At 31.7% G+C, this 13273-nt stretch overlaps 1 protein-coding gene across 14 annotated transcripts in view; it reads right to left on the bottom strand.

Annotated features, from left to right (window-relative positions):
• LOC118179658 (uncharacterized) overlaps positions 1–13273 on the bottom strand; it is a 149462-nt gene that overhangs the window by 124455 nt on the left and 11734 nt on the right. The window lies entirely within an intron of this gene.

Here is a 13273-nt window from a genome sequence, read left to right as displayed (position 1 = left end):
GCAACTTAAAATAGAAATATAAAATTAGAATTACATCTAAGTTAAATAATAATCTGAAGCTTCACAAAAATAATTAATGAGAGTTGCTGCTAGCATCTTTGCTAGAGTTGCTTAGCATCTTATAAAAAACTCCTAAATGTGGAAAAAAAAATTTTTTTTTTGCACTCCGGTTTGTAAATTCAAAAAAGTTTTAAAAAATTCAAAAAAGTTGACATTATGTATTATATTTAAAAACAAGAATAAAATAAAATATTAAAAATGTATTTCATTTATTGTGGTTATACTATAAAAAATCCTGGTTTCAAAATATTACTGAGATCTAGATGTAAAAATAAATAAACTTTTCATATGATTTAAATTATTACACTGATGAACACAGTACTTTTATCTTCTTTGATATTATAAAGAGATGAACAAAAGTCCTTATGCATTGCTTATTGACAAGAAAAAGTTCTCAGACCTCTGATCTTTATTTGTGATGGACAGGATTTGATCTTTAACTAAAAGCAATATACCTTTCTGAGGTGTTAAGAACTGGATTGACTACTACTGACAATTTTAGTACTGTTCCTATTATCAGGACCAGGTTCGGAAATACATGCATTTATGTGTTTATGTATGCATGTATATATATAAGTATAAATGTGTGTGTGTGTACATATGCACATACATACAGACACACATTTATACGTCGATATATTTCCGAATCCGGTCCCGAGAAAAGAACAGTACCAGAATTTTTTCCTAACTACCCTCACAGAGGATCAAAATCATCTGAAATTCTTCCTAATGATTATCTAAAGATGGTGCCATTAGAAGATCAAATTAAAAGGATTATCAAAAAACTGTTTTAAATTTGACATAATGGTTTATCATTATTTCTTTCACTTGATTAAAAAGCTTAATTAATATTTATCCTTTAAACGGGCATTCACTTTAAACGTGGGAACTAAAATACTCATTTTACTTCTGTTTTTCAAACCTATTTTAATAAATATATGGTAGAATATATGGTCATATTAAACTTTCATTAAAAAAGAGTGAAATTTCTAGATTTAGAATCCAATAAAGGTTGAAGCAGAAGAACTAAAAGAAAAAATGAACAAAAGATTTAAAAAGAATTTGAAGATTAGATGACAAATTTTGATGAATATAGAAATTATTATAAAAAAAAATTATGAAGCTATTGACATAGCCAATGGAAGAAAATTCTGATGATGATGATAATGACAGCATAGAAGAAACTAAAATGCAATTTAACACATTAATTACCATTTGTATCCGAATACACATAACATATATTACCCTTAAGACCCGTTTCCACTGCTGCGTATGCGTTGCGGTGTCTATGCATTTATCCAATCAGCGAGCGAATTGACTTTGATTGACATCTTCAATCCAGTCGATGTGCAGTGACGGATGGCATACAGATGGAGTTCAACAATGTTCAACTTCTATCCGTATGTCTGCAGATACGTTGGGGTTACGTGGTAAAAAAGGAGCAATCAGGTGCAGCCACCAAAAATTAATGGCGGCAGAAGTAGCAATAAACGTTTGCTTAGGGAAAGAATGTTTTGCTAAAAAATACTTATTTCTGAATTAACATTATAGCGAGAAATCTGTGTGCTGAAAAAGACAGCAATCAGCTGAATTTAGTCAAAAAAAGATAAGAAAAATAAGATAACTGCAACTACAGTACTTGTTCGCAGATAAAATCAGGCGCTCAAGAAAATCAGCGGCAAAAATTATATTTCCAAGTCCATGAAATAGCAAAATTTATCCTGACAATTATTTCCTAGTTCTGCATACTCATTTACCTTTAATGAAAATGAATGTCTGACTATATCAAACTGCTATAGCAAATTAGATATGATTAAAAGATTTATTATTTTTTCTTTTGAAACAGGTAAAAACTAAAAACGTTAATTATAAATTAAATTTGATAGCCTTTTAAATATTCCACTGTATTAAAGAGTATGTTAAATTTGTATTTCCCTTTATAAATATATGTTTTTACCCAACATATATTTGTAAGCACATGCAATATATATTTTAGCAGCCCGTTTAACTTCAATCGGAACGCCACTTTAAAACATAATGTTTTTTGTAAAAAATGTACTAGAAGCTGAAGAACAAACTCTGGTGAATTTTTCAAACGACAGCACAAAACTTTTAAACTTAGTTTTTGATTTCTGTTCCAGGATGCCATTTGCTGCATTCAGTTTTTCATCGAACTTCACATTACAGGTTTCTATTAATCTGCGTTCTTCTGGCAGCCATATCCTATAACCCCTAGTTTCCTTCGCATATCCTACCATGATTCCTTCTTTGCACCTCATTTGTAATTTATTTCTAATCTGTTTTGGCACGCCAACATAGGCTTTACAACCAAATATTTTAAAATAAACAATGCTGGGTTTTCTATTTAGGAACATTTCATAAGGGGTTCGGTTGCTTTTATGACATACTCTGTTCCACGTATGTACGAAACAGCCAAGAGCTTCTGCTCACCATTCTTTTCCCATTTTGCCATCTTTAAGCATAGCTTTAACTGCGTCTAATGCCGTTTGGTTAAAACGTTCACACACACCGTTCTCTTCTGGGGTGTAAGCGTTTGTGCGTTCAACACTAATTCCATTTTCGGCTGAGTACCCTTTGAATAGCCTGTTACGGAATTCCCCACCGTCATCGGTGCATATACTTATTAATTTTCTATTCGTCAAGGCCCGTGTCCACTGCTGCGTATGCGTTTCTCCAATCAGCGAGCAAATTCACTTTGACTGACATCTGCAATCAATCTGCAACTTCTATCCGTATGTCTGCGGATGCGTTGGGGTCACGTGGTAAAAAAGGAGCAATAAGGTGTAGTCGCCCAAAATTAATGGCGGCGGAATAGCGATGAACGTTCGCTTAGGAAAAGAACGTTTTGCTAAAAAATACTTATTTCTGAATTAACGTTATAGCGAGAAATCTGCATGCTGAAAAAGATAGCAATCAGCTGAATTTAGTTAAAAAAAGATAAGAAAAACAAGATAACTGCAACTACAGTACTTGTTTGTTCAAGAAATTCAGTTCAAGAAAATCAGCGGCAAAAATTATAATTCAAAGTCTATGAAATAGCAAAATTTGTTCTGATAATCATTTCCTAGTTCTGCATACTCATTTAGCTTTAATGAAAATGAATGTCTGACTATATCAAACTGCTATAGCAAATTAGATATGATTAAAAGATTTGCTATTTTTTTCTTTTGAAATAGGTAAAACTAAAAACGTTAATTATAAATTAAATTTGATAGCCTTTTAAATAATCCAGTTCATTGAAGAGAATGTTAAATTTGTATTTCCCTTTATAAATATATCTTTTTGGCTAATATATATTTGTAAGCACATGAAATATATTTTTAGCAGCCCGTTTAACTTCATTCGGAACGCCACTTTAAAAGATAATGTTTTTTTGTAAAAAATGTACTAAAAGCTGAAGAACAAACTCTGGTGAATTTTTCAAACGACAGCACACTGAAATAGGACCAAAAAATTTAGTTTTAAGAATTGATTTACTTGATGATGTATATAAGCCAAAATATGCATACGTCTCTCGTGTGATGCTAGCTTAGTGGTAAAGCTGACGGTAATCATGTTTACTTTTGGGGGTCGTGAGTTCGAATCCCATATGCTTTTTGCACCCCGTCTGCAACTTTCTATTCAGCTTTTTGTTCCAATTTGATCTATATTCGTGTTTTATAATTTATTTCTATTATTATAAGCGTTAAATATATTGTTTTATTTATGCTCTTATTTATTTAAACTTCCTCCCGCAAAAAAGTTTGAAAATTATATACTACTAATTTAAAACATACCCTGTACATATATATTTGAATTTAACAAACATTCTCTATTCGTAAAAAGCAAATTTAAAGTTAATTAAATTTAAATGAAATTTAATGCAAACAAATAAATGATTAATTATTACTGCGAACTAATCTACAATATCATTTAAATTCTGAGAGCATATGTAAATCAAGTGCAAGTATCATAATTGCTTTTAAATTCAGTCCTCTCCGGCAGAAGTACATGAATTAATTAATTAAATATTTCCATTTTCTTTACCTAATGTGTGTATATATATAAAGAGAAAAATCTTATTTTTATAACTTCTATAAAAAGAGATATGAATTAAAAATGTTTAAGTTAAAAATAATATTTTATGGATTATGCATGAAATATAACTGCCTATAGTGCATTTTAAAACAAACGAGATTTCTAATAAATTATCCAGCTATGACCCTGAAGTCAGCGGTATACAAGCATAGCAAATTTTGTGTAAATATTGTGAACCTTTCTTTACAGTTGCTTTGTATTTTTAAAGTACCAACTATTTTTTAATTAATTATTTTTTACTATACTACAACAACTATTTTTTAATTTAACTTTTTTATTTTTTCACTAACAGTACATTTTAGTTTTAATAATATATATATTATTTCATCAATATTTAAGGCTTCTAGAAACGCAAAAAAAATTTTAAATTTACTTCAGCTTCTATGGAATTAGTGATGTTTATAATATGCATTATAACCTTACTTATATAAAAATTGCTAGTGTACTTTATTTTCGCAGTTCATAAGCAGAAATAAAAATTTCCAGTAACATGGAATTTAGTAAACAAAACTTTTCTGCATTTTATGTCAGGATCCATATCAAGTCCAAAACAAAAAATACTCGCTTAAGTGGGAAAAAATCAGATGTTCAGCGTCGTAACTCGCGAACTGCTTGTTTGGCGCCAAAATATTACAGTGACACCTAGCGGCGGAAAATGAAAGTATTATATGGATACGCAGCAATAGAAATGCTTGTACGGATGCCGTAGGCGTGTCTTCAATTGACGCAACGTGTTCGTACGCAGTAGTGAAAACGAGGCTTAACAGGCCACTTGAATTAGTCTAGATACTGTGGCATGCATTCATATTCATTTATTTGCATGTATTCTAAAGGAAATAAATGCTATGCATAATTGAATGAAGTAATGGTTTTAGGTGTCCCAGTGGTACATAATTTCATCATTGGTCATACAGGTATTGTTTTGCTAAATTAGCTCTGCAGTTCCATCTTAATTTTGAGGGCGAGCACCCTAGCAGGCAGTTGGAGGGTCTCCCACTCCTCTTCCCTCACCACTAATCTCTTGAGAAGACTTTTGGCTCGCTGTGTATTTTAAGTGCCCCTTGCTGCACAGACACTCTAACATCAATATTTTCATTCAAATCTGAGCCCATCAGTATGGCAGTCAGAATTACTAGCCACTATATAAATATAACATTATGTTTTACAAATATATTTCATTAAATTGGCGAACATTTATGATATGTTAACCAAAAAATAATAGCAGCCAAACACAAAAACTGTTTTTTTTACATGATGACATACGATGTGTTAACAATTTATGAAACTTTAAAAGAAAAATATTTCGAATTTCGATACTTAATCTAATATTACAATCACTTTAGTAGAAATTGCTAAAGTTTTAGAACACTAAACTCTGGTAATTACATGCATAACAATTATTCAGGCAACCATATGCATGACAAATACTCAGTTTCCAACGTTGCTATTCTCGTATGGGTTCTTTTGGTATTCCAAGTTCCAACGGCTTTCATAGGAAAAACATGATAACTTTCAATTTAAACTCATTTTAAAAATTTGTGCTTTGTGATTTTCCCATAATAGAAGAAGCAAAAGTGATCTAAAGGAACAATGGTTTGGTTGAAATCCTTCCCGAAGGCGATCACTGCAAAATTTCCACCTTAACAAAAACATTTTGTAATTAGGCTTACTGATTGTTTTTCGAAATAAATATATATAGTTGAAATAATACACAATTTTTTACAATAAAAGAAATTGCTCTTTGGTAAAATTTGCCAAAATGCACCAAGGTTGTTGTGATAATGCATAAATACCAAAAGTTTAAAATAATAAAGTTACATGACTGATCAGGAAGTATATAAATTGCAGAGGAAAAAAAAATCAAACTCTAATGCACAACTACTATAAAAGAGAAATTTGAAAAGCATAAAAATTAATTTTTCCTTTGTAAGATTTTATGTTTGCTTCTTATACATTCTGCCCTTTCTTCTTATACACGCCTTTTACTTCAAACTAATTATTAATTCAAAAAATATAACTGATAAATCATCAGATATCTCATTTAGTCAGCACTGCATTAAATCATTATTTTGATATTTATATCTCATTTTTAATAATCTCTGACAACTGATTATAAGAATTTGGCATTTCTGATACACAACATACCAGCACCATATTTTTTTCACATGCTCTGAAGTCAACATAGTTCACTAATTGCTTTTTATTATTTTAAGCTGTGGAAGAAGTCTGCTGCTAGAGGTATGTTGACCAGAAAAAAAAAAAAAATGCCTACACTGTTGGTGTACACCTATGTATGCTTTTGTAATATGATCCATTAGTTTAATAACTTCATTTTCTTTTTCTGCGCAAGAAATGATTTTTGTGAGAAAACATGTCATGGAATCTTCTTTTCAGTTCTGAGTTAAGTAACAGAAGTTTCAACATGCTTAGATGAATCAAACTCCAAATTCCTGCCCTAAAAAATGAAATGACGAAAGCAGATATAGAGCTCATAATTTTTTATACATGTTTTCCTTTTCCTTATAGCATGGTATTTAGGTCACTTGATTCACTTGTAATGATATCGATTAAAAATGCCAAGACTGCAAACCTCTCCATCTATTTTTAGGTCATACCTGTAACCAGATATGAAAAAGTTTTAATCTCTGACAAGATTTCAACAAATCTCATTAAAGCTTTCCTTGACTCAGCAACTTTACTTTTGCAAGGTATACTCACTATCTAGCTCATCAAGCAAAGCTTTAAAGAGTCTATGATTCAAAGGCCATTTCTCAGATAAAATTTACAATGCATATAATAACCGTCATTACAAGATCAAGGCTGAGGTTTTTAGCTCATTTTCTTGATGAATAATGCAGCAGTACGGATTATACACTGCTGGCCATTAAAACTGCAACACCATGAAGGAAAGCAAATATAAAAAAGATATTTATTGTACATAAACAGAATGGCATGAAGACAAAATGATTAAATTTGTATCCAGTTTGCGGAAGGGGTGCGAAATTAGTAGAAACTGCCGCCACACCTGGAAGCTAAAATGGCCTTTACTTGGTTAGGCTTGGAGTTGAACTGGACTCAGATGACAGAAACGGGCAACTCATTCCATGCTGCTTTAAGTCTATAGCTACACTTCAACAACCACATTAGCTAGAGAGAGGTGGCAAACCAGGCTCTCAACAACCCATGAGCAGATGTTTTCAATGGGTGACAGGTCTAGCAACCGTGCAGCAATCGAATACCTTGTGCATCGAGGAAGGTCAGAACACGACGTACAACATGTAGTCTTGCATTATCTTGTTGGAAGATGGCATTTGGCAGGCCTCAAAGATAGGACAAAAACACTGGATGTAAGATGTCAGGTACCGATCTGCGTTAAAATTACCATCAATTCAAATTAGAGATGTGCGTGTTGTGTACCCAATGGCTGCTGTGATAGTTCTTTAACAATTTGCAGTCAACTCCAATGATGGAACACAGCAATAACTTTTGTTTTACACTAAAAAAAATGGCGACATACAAACAAGAAAAGAAAACTTATTCAAACATTTAAAAATAAAGTACATTCTTCATGCGAGAGCCACACATGGCACTCGAGTCTGCGTTTCAATATTGCCAGTAACCTGTACATTATTATTCATCTATTTCAAATGCATGCAAAATTAATAACAATATTTGGTACTTTTCCATTTTGATAGCGCAAATCTCGCCAAGCAGACTTTATTGAAGACAACACAGGGTATACACATAAAACATGTTAACAAATGTTAGTTCAAAGGATTTTTTATTTTGAAGGCATAAACATTTTAATATAGTTTAAAATTTTGCAAAAAGGCAATAAATAAAGACAATTAATTTGTAAAGCGAAATTAATTTAAGAATTTACTATGCTTTCATGGTACAGCATCCTGATTCGCCGGTTCATATCACATGACCCCAAGTGATCTCATCTCATGTAAACTAAGCTACAAAAATCTAATTCTCTCATTAATTTCAAGTTATCCAGTTATTAGTTCATTCCACATGAATTTCAAGTTAAATCTTAATATGGAATAGAAGTTTAAATGCGAGAATCATTTTTATTCGTACAAATAGCTTACTATAAATTATGTAAAACCACAGTGCTTTACTTCGCTAGTGCATTCACATTAGAATTGATGAATTTAACAATTTTCTGTATTTCCGCCTTCGGATGAGCGGTGTGATTGCATCCTAATTGACTTAACTACCGTGAATGGCCGTAGGGCATAAAATTGAACTATCTGGTAAAAATTCTATGCAATTTTATGCCAGTATTGAAAGAAACAATTAATCTGATAAGAAATGCCTGCGACTTGTTTTGAAAATGAAGTGTAAAAGGTTACCAGCGAGGATATTCTGTTTGGCATCGGTTGTACCATTTTCGGCGACTTTATCACTTGCGCTGGCAAAACGGAAAAGTACCCAATATTTAAAGCTGTTACACTGCCCAAACCAGGTGCAGGGACCTATGCTGAATGCAAGCAGGTGACATGTGGTCCCCTCTGAGCCTCCAGACACATATATGGCTAACAGAATACTGCACACAGAATCGCGACTCATCTGAAAATACGGCATTCTGCCACTCCTGTATCCAGTTTTGTCATTCAGCACACCATAGTAGCTATCTCTTTCTATGCTGCATCGTCAAAGGAAGCTGGTCGCCGTGCTGATAGTCCATGCTGCTGCAAATGTTAATGCACCATACGCGTAGATACTGTGGTTGTATGTTTTGCAGGGCTGACCTCACTATGTGTCTTTCCTCTCAGGTGTTAGTTATGGGAGGGCATTGAGATCATGCATGCCATTCAGTGCCATTTAGACATTTATAAGGCAAATTTTAATATATTTTATAAATATATAAGGTGTTTCAATTTTAAATTGTCTATGCCCGTAATGTGGTTGCTGTGCCAAGGTTCTGAGGGTAAAATCCTGATGAATAAACAAATAGATACAGTATAAAGTCCGAAATACGGACTCGTTGGGACTTCGACGATTCTGGATTTGGGATTTTTCCGGATAATAGATCATCAGTTTAAATCTAGTAAGATGATGTGTAGAAATTATGAAACTAAAAATAATGAAATAATGAAGTATTTATGATCTAAAAGGTATCAAAATTTACTAAAAAAAAAAAAGCTTAATATTTGTATACTTTATTAAACATTTCTTTCAATGTAAGTTGTTTAAGTTGCTTTGTTTTTTGTGCTAACATGTTCCCTTTAATTCTATAGACAGACATGATCTTTTGTTTAGTTACTCATTAACTTCTCTGTCACTTTCTTTCCTATCGGTAACAGTATTTTCTGGATCTAGAACCATACTACAGATTTCGCCATTCATGATATAAAAACTTCTTTTATATCATCTTCATTTATTACCACTTCTCCACATTTCTTTACAAAATCCGTTAATTGGAAAATTTCACCTTTGTTTTGCGATATCTAAAAAAACTTCAAATCTGTAGCTATCATCTACATCATCCTCACCATGAAATCAAATGCAGCATAAAGCCTACGAGAAAAACTTTGTTGGTGGTTTTGAGGTCCAGATTTTAGATCATTTCAGATATTGGACGTCCAGATTTCGGACTTTGTACTGCATACAAATCTCTCTTCATTCCTTAATCCTTTTAACCTTCAGAAGCCCAAGGCCTTCACTAACCTGTATGCTTAAAATACTGAAATACACGAAACTCCATCTTAAATCTATAACAAATTCCTCCCCCTTTCCATTACAGAACAAACCAGTCTGAAGGCTCAAAAGATCTAGTTCTAAACAAAGGAGCTTCCATAACATAGTATATGTATATTCTTTTATGAATGGATTCGAAAGATCAGACAAGTTCTTGGGTCAGACCAACAGGAAAGCAGTATGACTACTTATCTGCCATGAAAGTTTATAAAATTTTCTTGTGATCTTGTAATATATAGCAGAAATACAGTTTCCACCTTACACTAAAGGAAAAATTGAAAAATTTTTTAGGATTCAGCTTCTTGTTTTTGAAAAGTTAGTTTCCGAAATTCAAACGTTAAAATCTACAATACTACAAGTTTCTACACACATTTCATAAATATATATATGTTTATAACAAGTAAAAAATGTACCTCATTAAATAATGTTGTACTTCAGAAACAAGGAAAAGCTAAGTCTTTGAATATAGCTTATGATTTATACAGTGAATTTGTAATGTTGCTTTGTCCATTATTTATAAATAGTACAGTAAAAGTCTTTAATCCGGACTCATTGGGACTTCGGCGATTCCGGATTATCGGTTTTTCCGGATTATAGATCACCAATTTAAATCTGGTAAGATAGCATGTAGAAATTATAAAATTAAAAATATGAAACCGTAATTTATGAAATAATGAGCAATTATGATCTAAAGGTATCAAAATTTACGAAAAAAAAAAAAGCTTGATATTTATTTGTTTACTTTATTAAACATTTCTTTTAATGTAAGTTGTTTAAGTTGCTTCGTTTTTTGAGCTAATACTTTCTCTTTAATTCTATAAACAGACATAATTTCTTGTTCAGTTCCACTGTTCAAGTCCTGTAATTACTGTGTCGAGAATATCGACTAACTTGTCAATCGAAATTTTTTCGTTTTCAATAATCTCTCTGTCACTTTCTTCACAATCGGAAGCTGTACATCGAAACATGCTTTCGCTTTGTAGATCTTTTGGCAGCTCCAGAATCGGAAACTGTTTTTTACATAATCGAAAGTTCAAGCTAACTTTTTATAAAATTGCTCTAACAGTCTGCAAAAAATAATAAGCCGGATCCAATTAGAAGATGAAGGAACAACGCAATCTGCAACATTAAACGAAACAGATAATTAGATAATTTTAGCCTAGCTCATACCGTCCGTTATACATTAAACGCGCATGTGCAAACGTATTATGTGCATGCATAAACACATGCGCAGAAAGTTTGTAGCTTTGAGGTCCAGATTATAGATCATTTCGGATTATGGACGTCCGGAATAAAGACTTTGTACTATAGTAATTTTATAATTATTTTTAATATTTTAAGTATCATTTTCATTGCCATTTTTTGCACAGGGATGCTGAGTAAACTGAATTTTAATATGTTTATTTGGAGTAAATATACTACTTTATTGACAAGTAATTGTAAATAAACTCATATTTTTTTTAATTGTTAAATTAATATAAACTAAAAATTGACAAATATCCATTCTCAAATTTGAATAGTTTCTAAGTGTTGAATACATGAATACTCGAATCTTATAAAATTAGTACAAATTTTACCTCTGTACTGAAATATATTATGCAATATTTAAAATATTCAAATTTGTTATTTAATACAAAAATATTCAACACAGTTGATACCATTTGTCCATTTTTAATATTAACACTACAAAAAGTGCACTGATATTAAAAACTAGCTTGTAAATAATATGCAAATACAATATTATATTCAAATAATGTTTGCAGGGAAATATGACCAAAAAAAACTTATGGCGCACAATTAAAATAAAATAAAGAAATGAAAATTGAAAATATAAAGAAAGATGTAACACCTATTGCCATTTTGTTTTCAAAAAAAAAAAAAAAATTTCCTATCAACATTAACATCAATCAGCAACTGAGTTAACACTGTCTTCTACAAATAGCAGTTTAGAAATTTAAAATGATAATAAAGCCAAAAATAAAACCCAAAGCCACAAAAACGAAATGCAGTGTAATGATATGATGGGTTTTAAAACAGATAGGTAAAATATGATGGGTTTTAAAATAGAATCTAAGAATAATACAACAAAATTAATAGATTCTAATGATCACACAACATAGTGCAAAATAAATATTTGTTCAACATTTCATTAGGGAATGATATAATTGCTTATTTTGATACAAAAAACAGGCATTTTGTTTAAAAAAATGAGCTCTACTCTTATACGTGCCCTAAGATCACCAAATGTGGCGATATGTGTTCTGCACTGGTTTTTGGCACGACTGTGTGTTGTATGGCAATCCTTTTAACGTTGAAAACTCTTTTGCTGGAGTGGTTTAAATGCTCGTTGGTTCGTGTCACGCGTGTTTTGAAATGGCCTATGTTGCAATGACAGACGTGGTTGCAAGAGGGTCTGGGGGATTATTTTTAGTGGCTGTTCATGATAGAAGTAAGGTAACGCTGATGCAGTGTATTAAAGAGTGGACTGAGCCTTGTACAACTATTTTTTCGGATGGCTGGAAATCTTACAAGGATTTAGGAAAAGACAGTTTTGAGCATTTATTTGTGAACCATAGTATGAATTTTGTGGATAGCGAGTCTGGCTGTCATATAAATAACATAGAGAGTACGTGGAGGCATGTTAAAGCTACGTTCTGCTGTCTGAAGAAACATTGATTATGGTAAGTGCATTTTATTTTACTGTTTTTATTTTGTAGAATGTTATGTTCATTGTTTTTTTTACTATGAATTTCTGTTGTTATTGTTCTTTTTTGAATTATTTGTAATTTATTTTAGTTATTTTAGTTTATTTTGTTGATTTGTGCGCAGTGCCTAGATTGTGCAATTCGTAGATGTTTTTTTAAGTTTAAGCAGAATGCTGTGTACATGGTATTTTTTTAAATTTATTTTGTTAATTTATTAAAGCGAGATGTGCATAGTTCGTAGATTCCTTCACTGCTTAGATTGTGCAATTCATAGATGTTTTTTAAGTTAAAACATATCCCTGTGTACATGGATTCGTGTCAAATATTTTTGGTTAGAAACTTTACATTTTTGCTATATAAATTTTCTGTTTTTGCTTTGGATTTTTAGCTTACATTGCGTGTTCAAAACATGGTTTTTACATGCGCGAAAGCCGCGCTTTGGGAGACATTTTAGGCTTAAAGTTCGAAATGTAGACAAAAAATTTAGATAGTAATATGGCACCGTGGAGTTTCTCGCCAAAAATGTTTGACGAGAAATTTGTCGTCGCATTTGGCGAACTGAGGGTGCATATAAGATTAGTCCCAAAAAATTATTTATGGAAACCCTATCAAACACAAACAGGGTTCGTACACTTTTCTGCACACAGAAATTAAGTACTTTTAAGGACCATTAATGAAAAAGTTAAGGACCTATGAGCAAA

The sequence above is a fragment of the Stegodyphus dumicola genome, chromosome 1 (assembly GCF_044657685.1).
Source record: "Stegodyphus dumicola isolate Sdum_Otavi_A_Nest chromosome 1, ASM4465768v1".
NCBI lineage: Eukaryota > Metazoa > Arthropoda > Arachnida > Araneae > Eresidae > Stegodyphus > Stegodyphus dumicola.
This window is presented reverse-complemented; position numbering and strand designations above follow the sequence as displayed.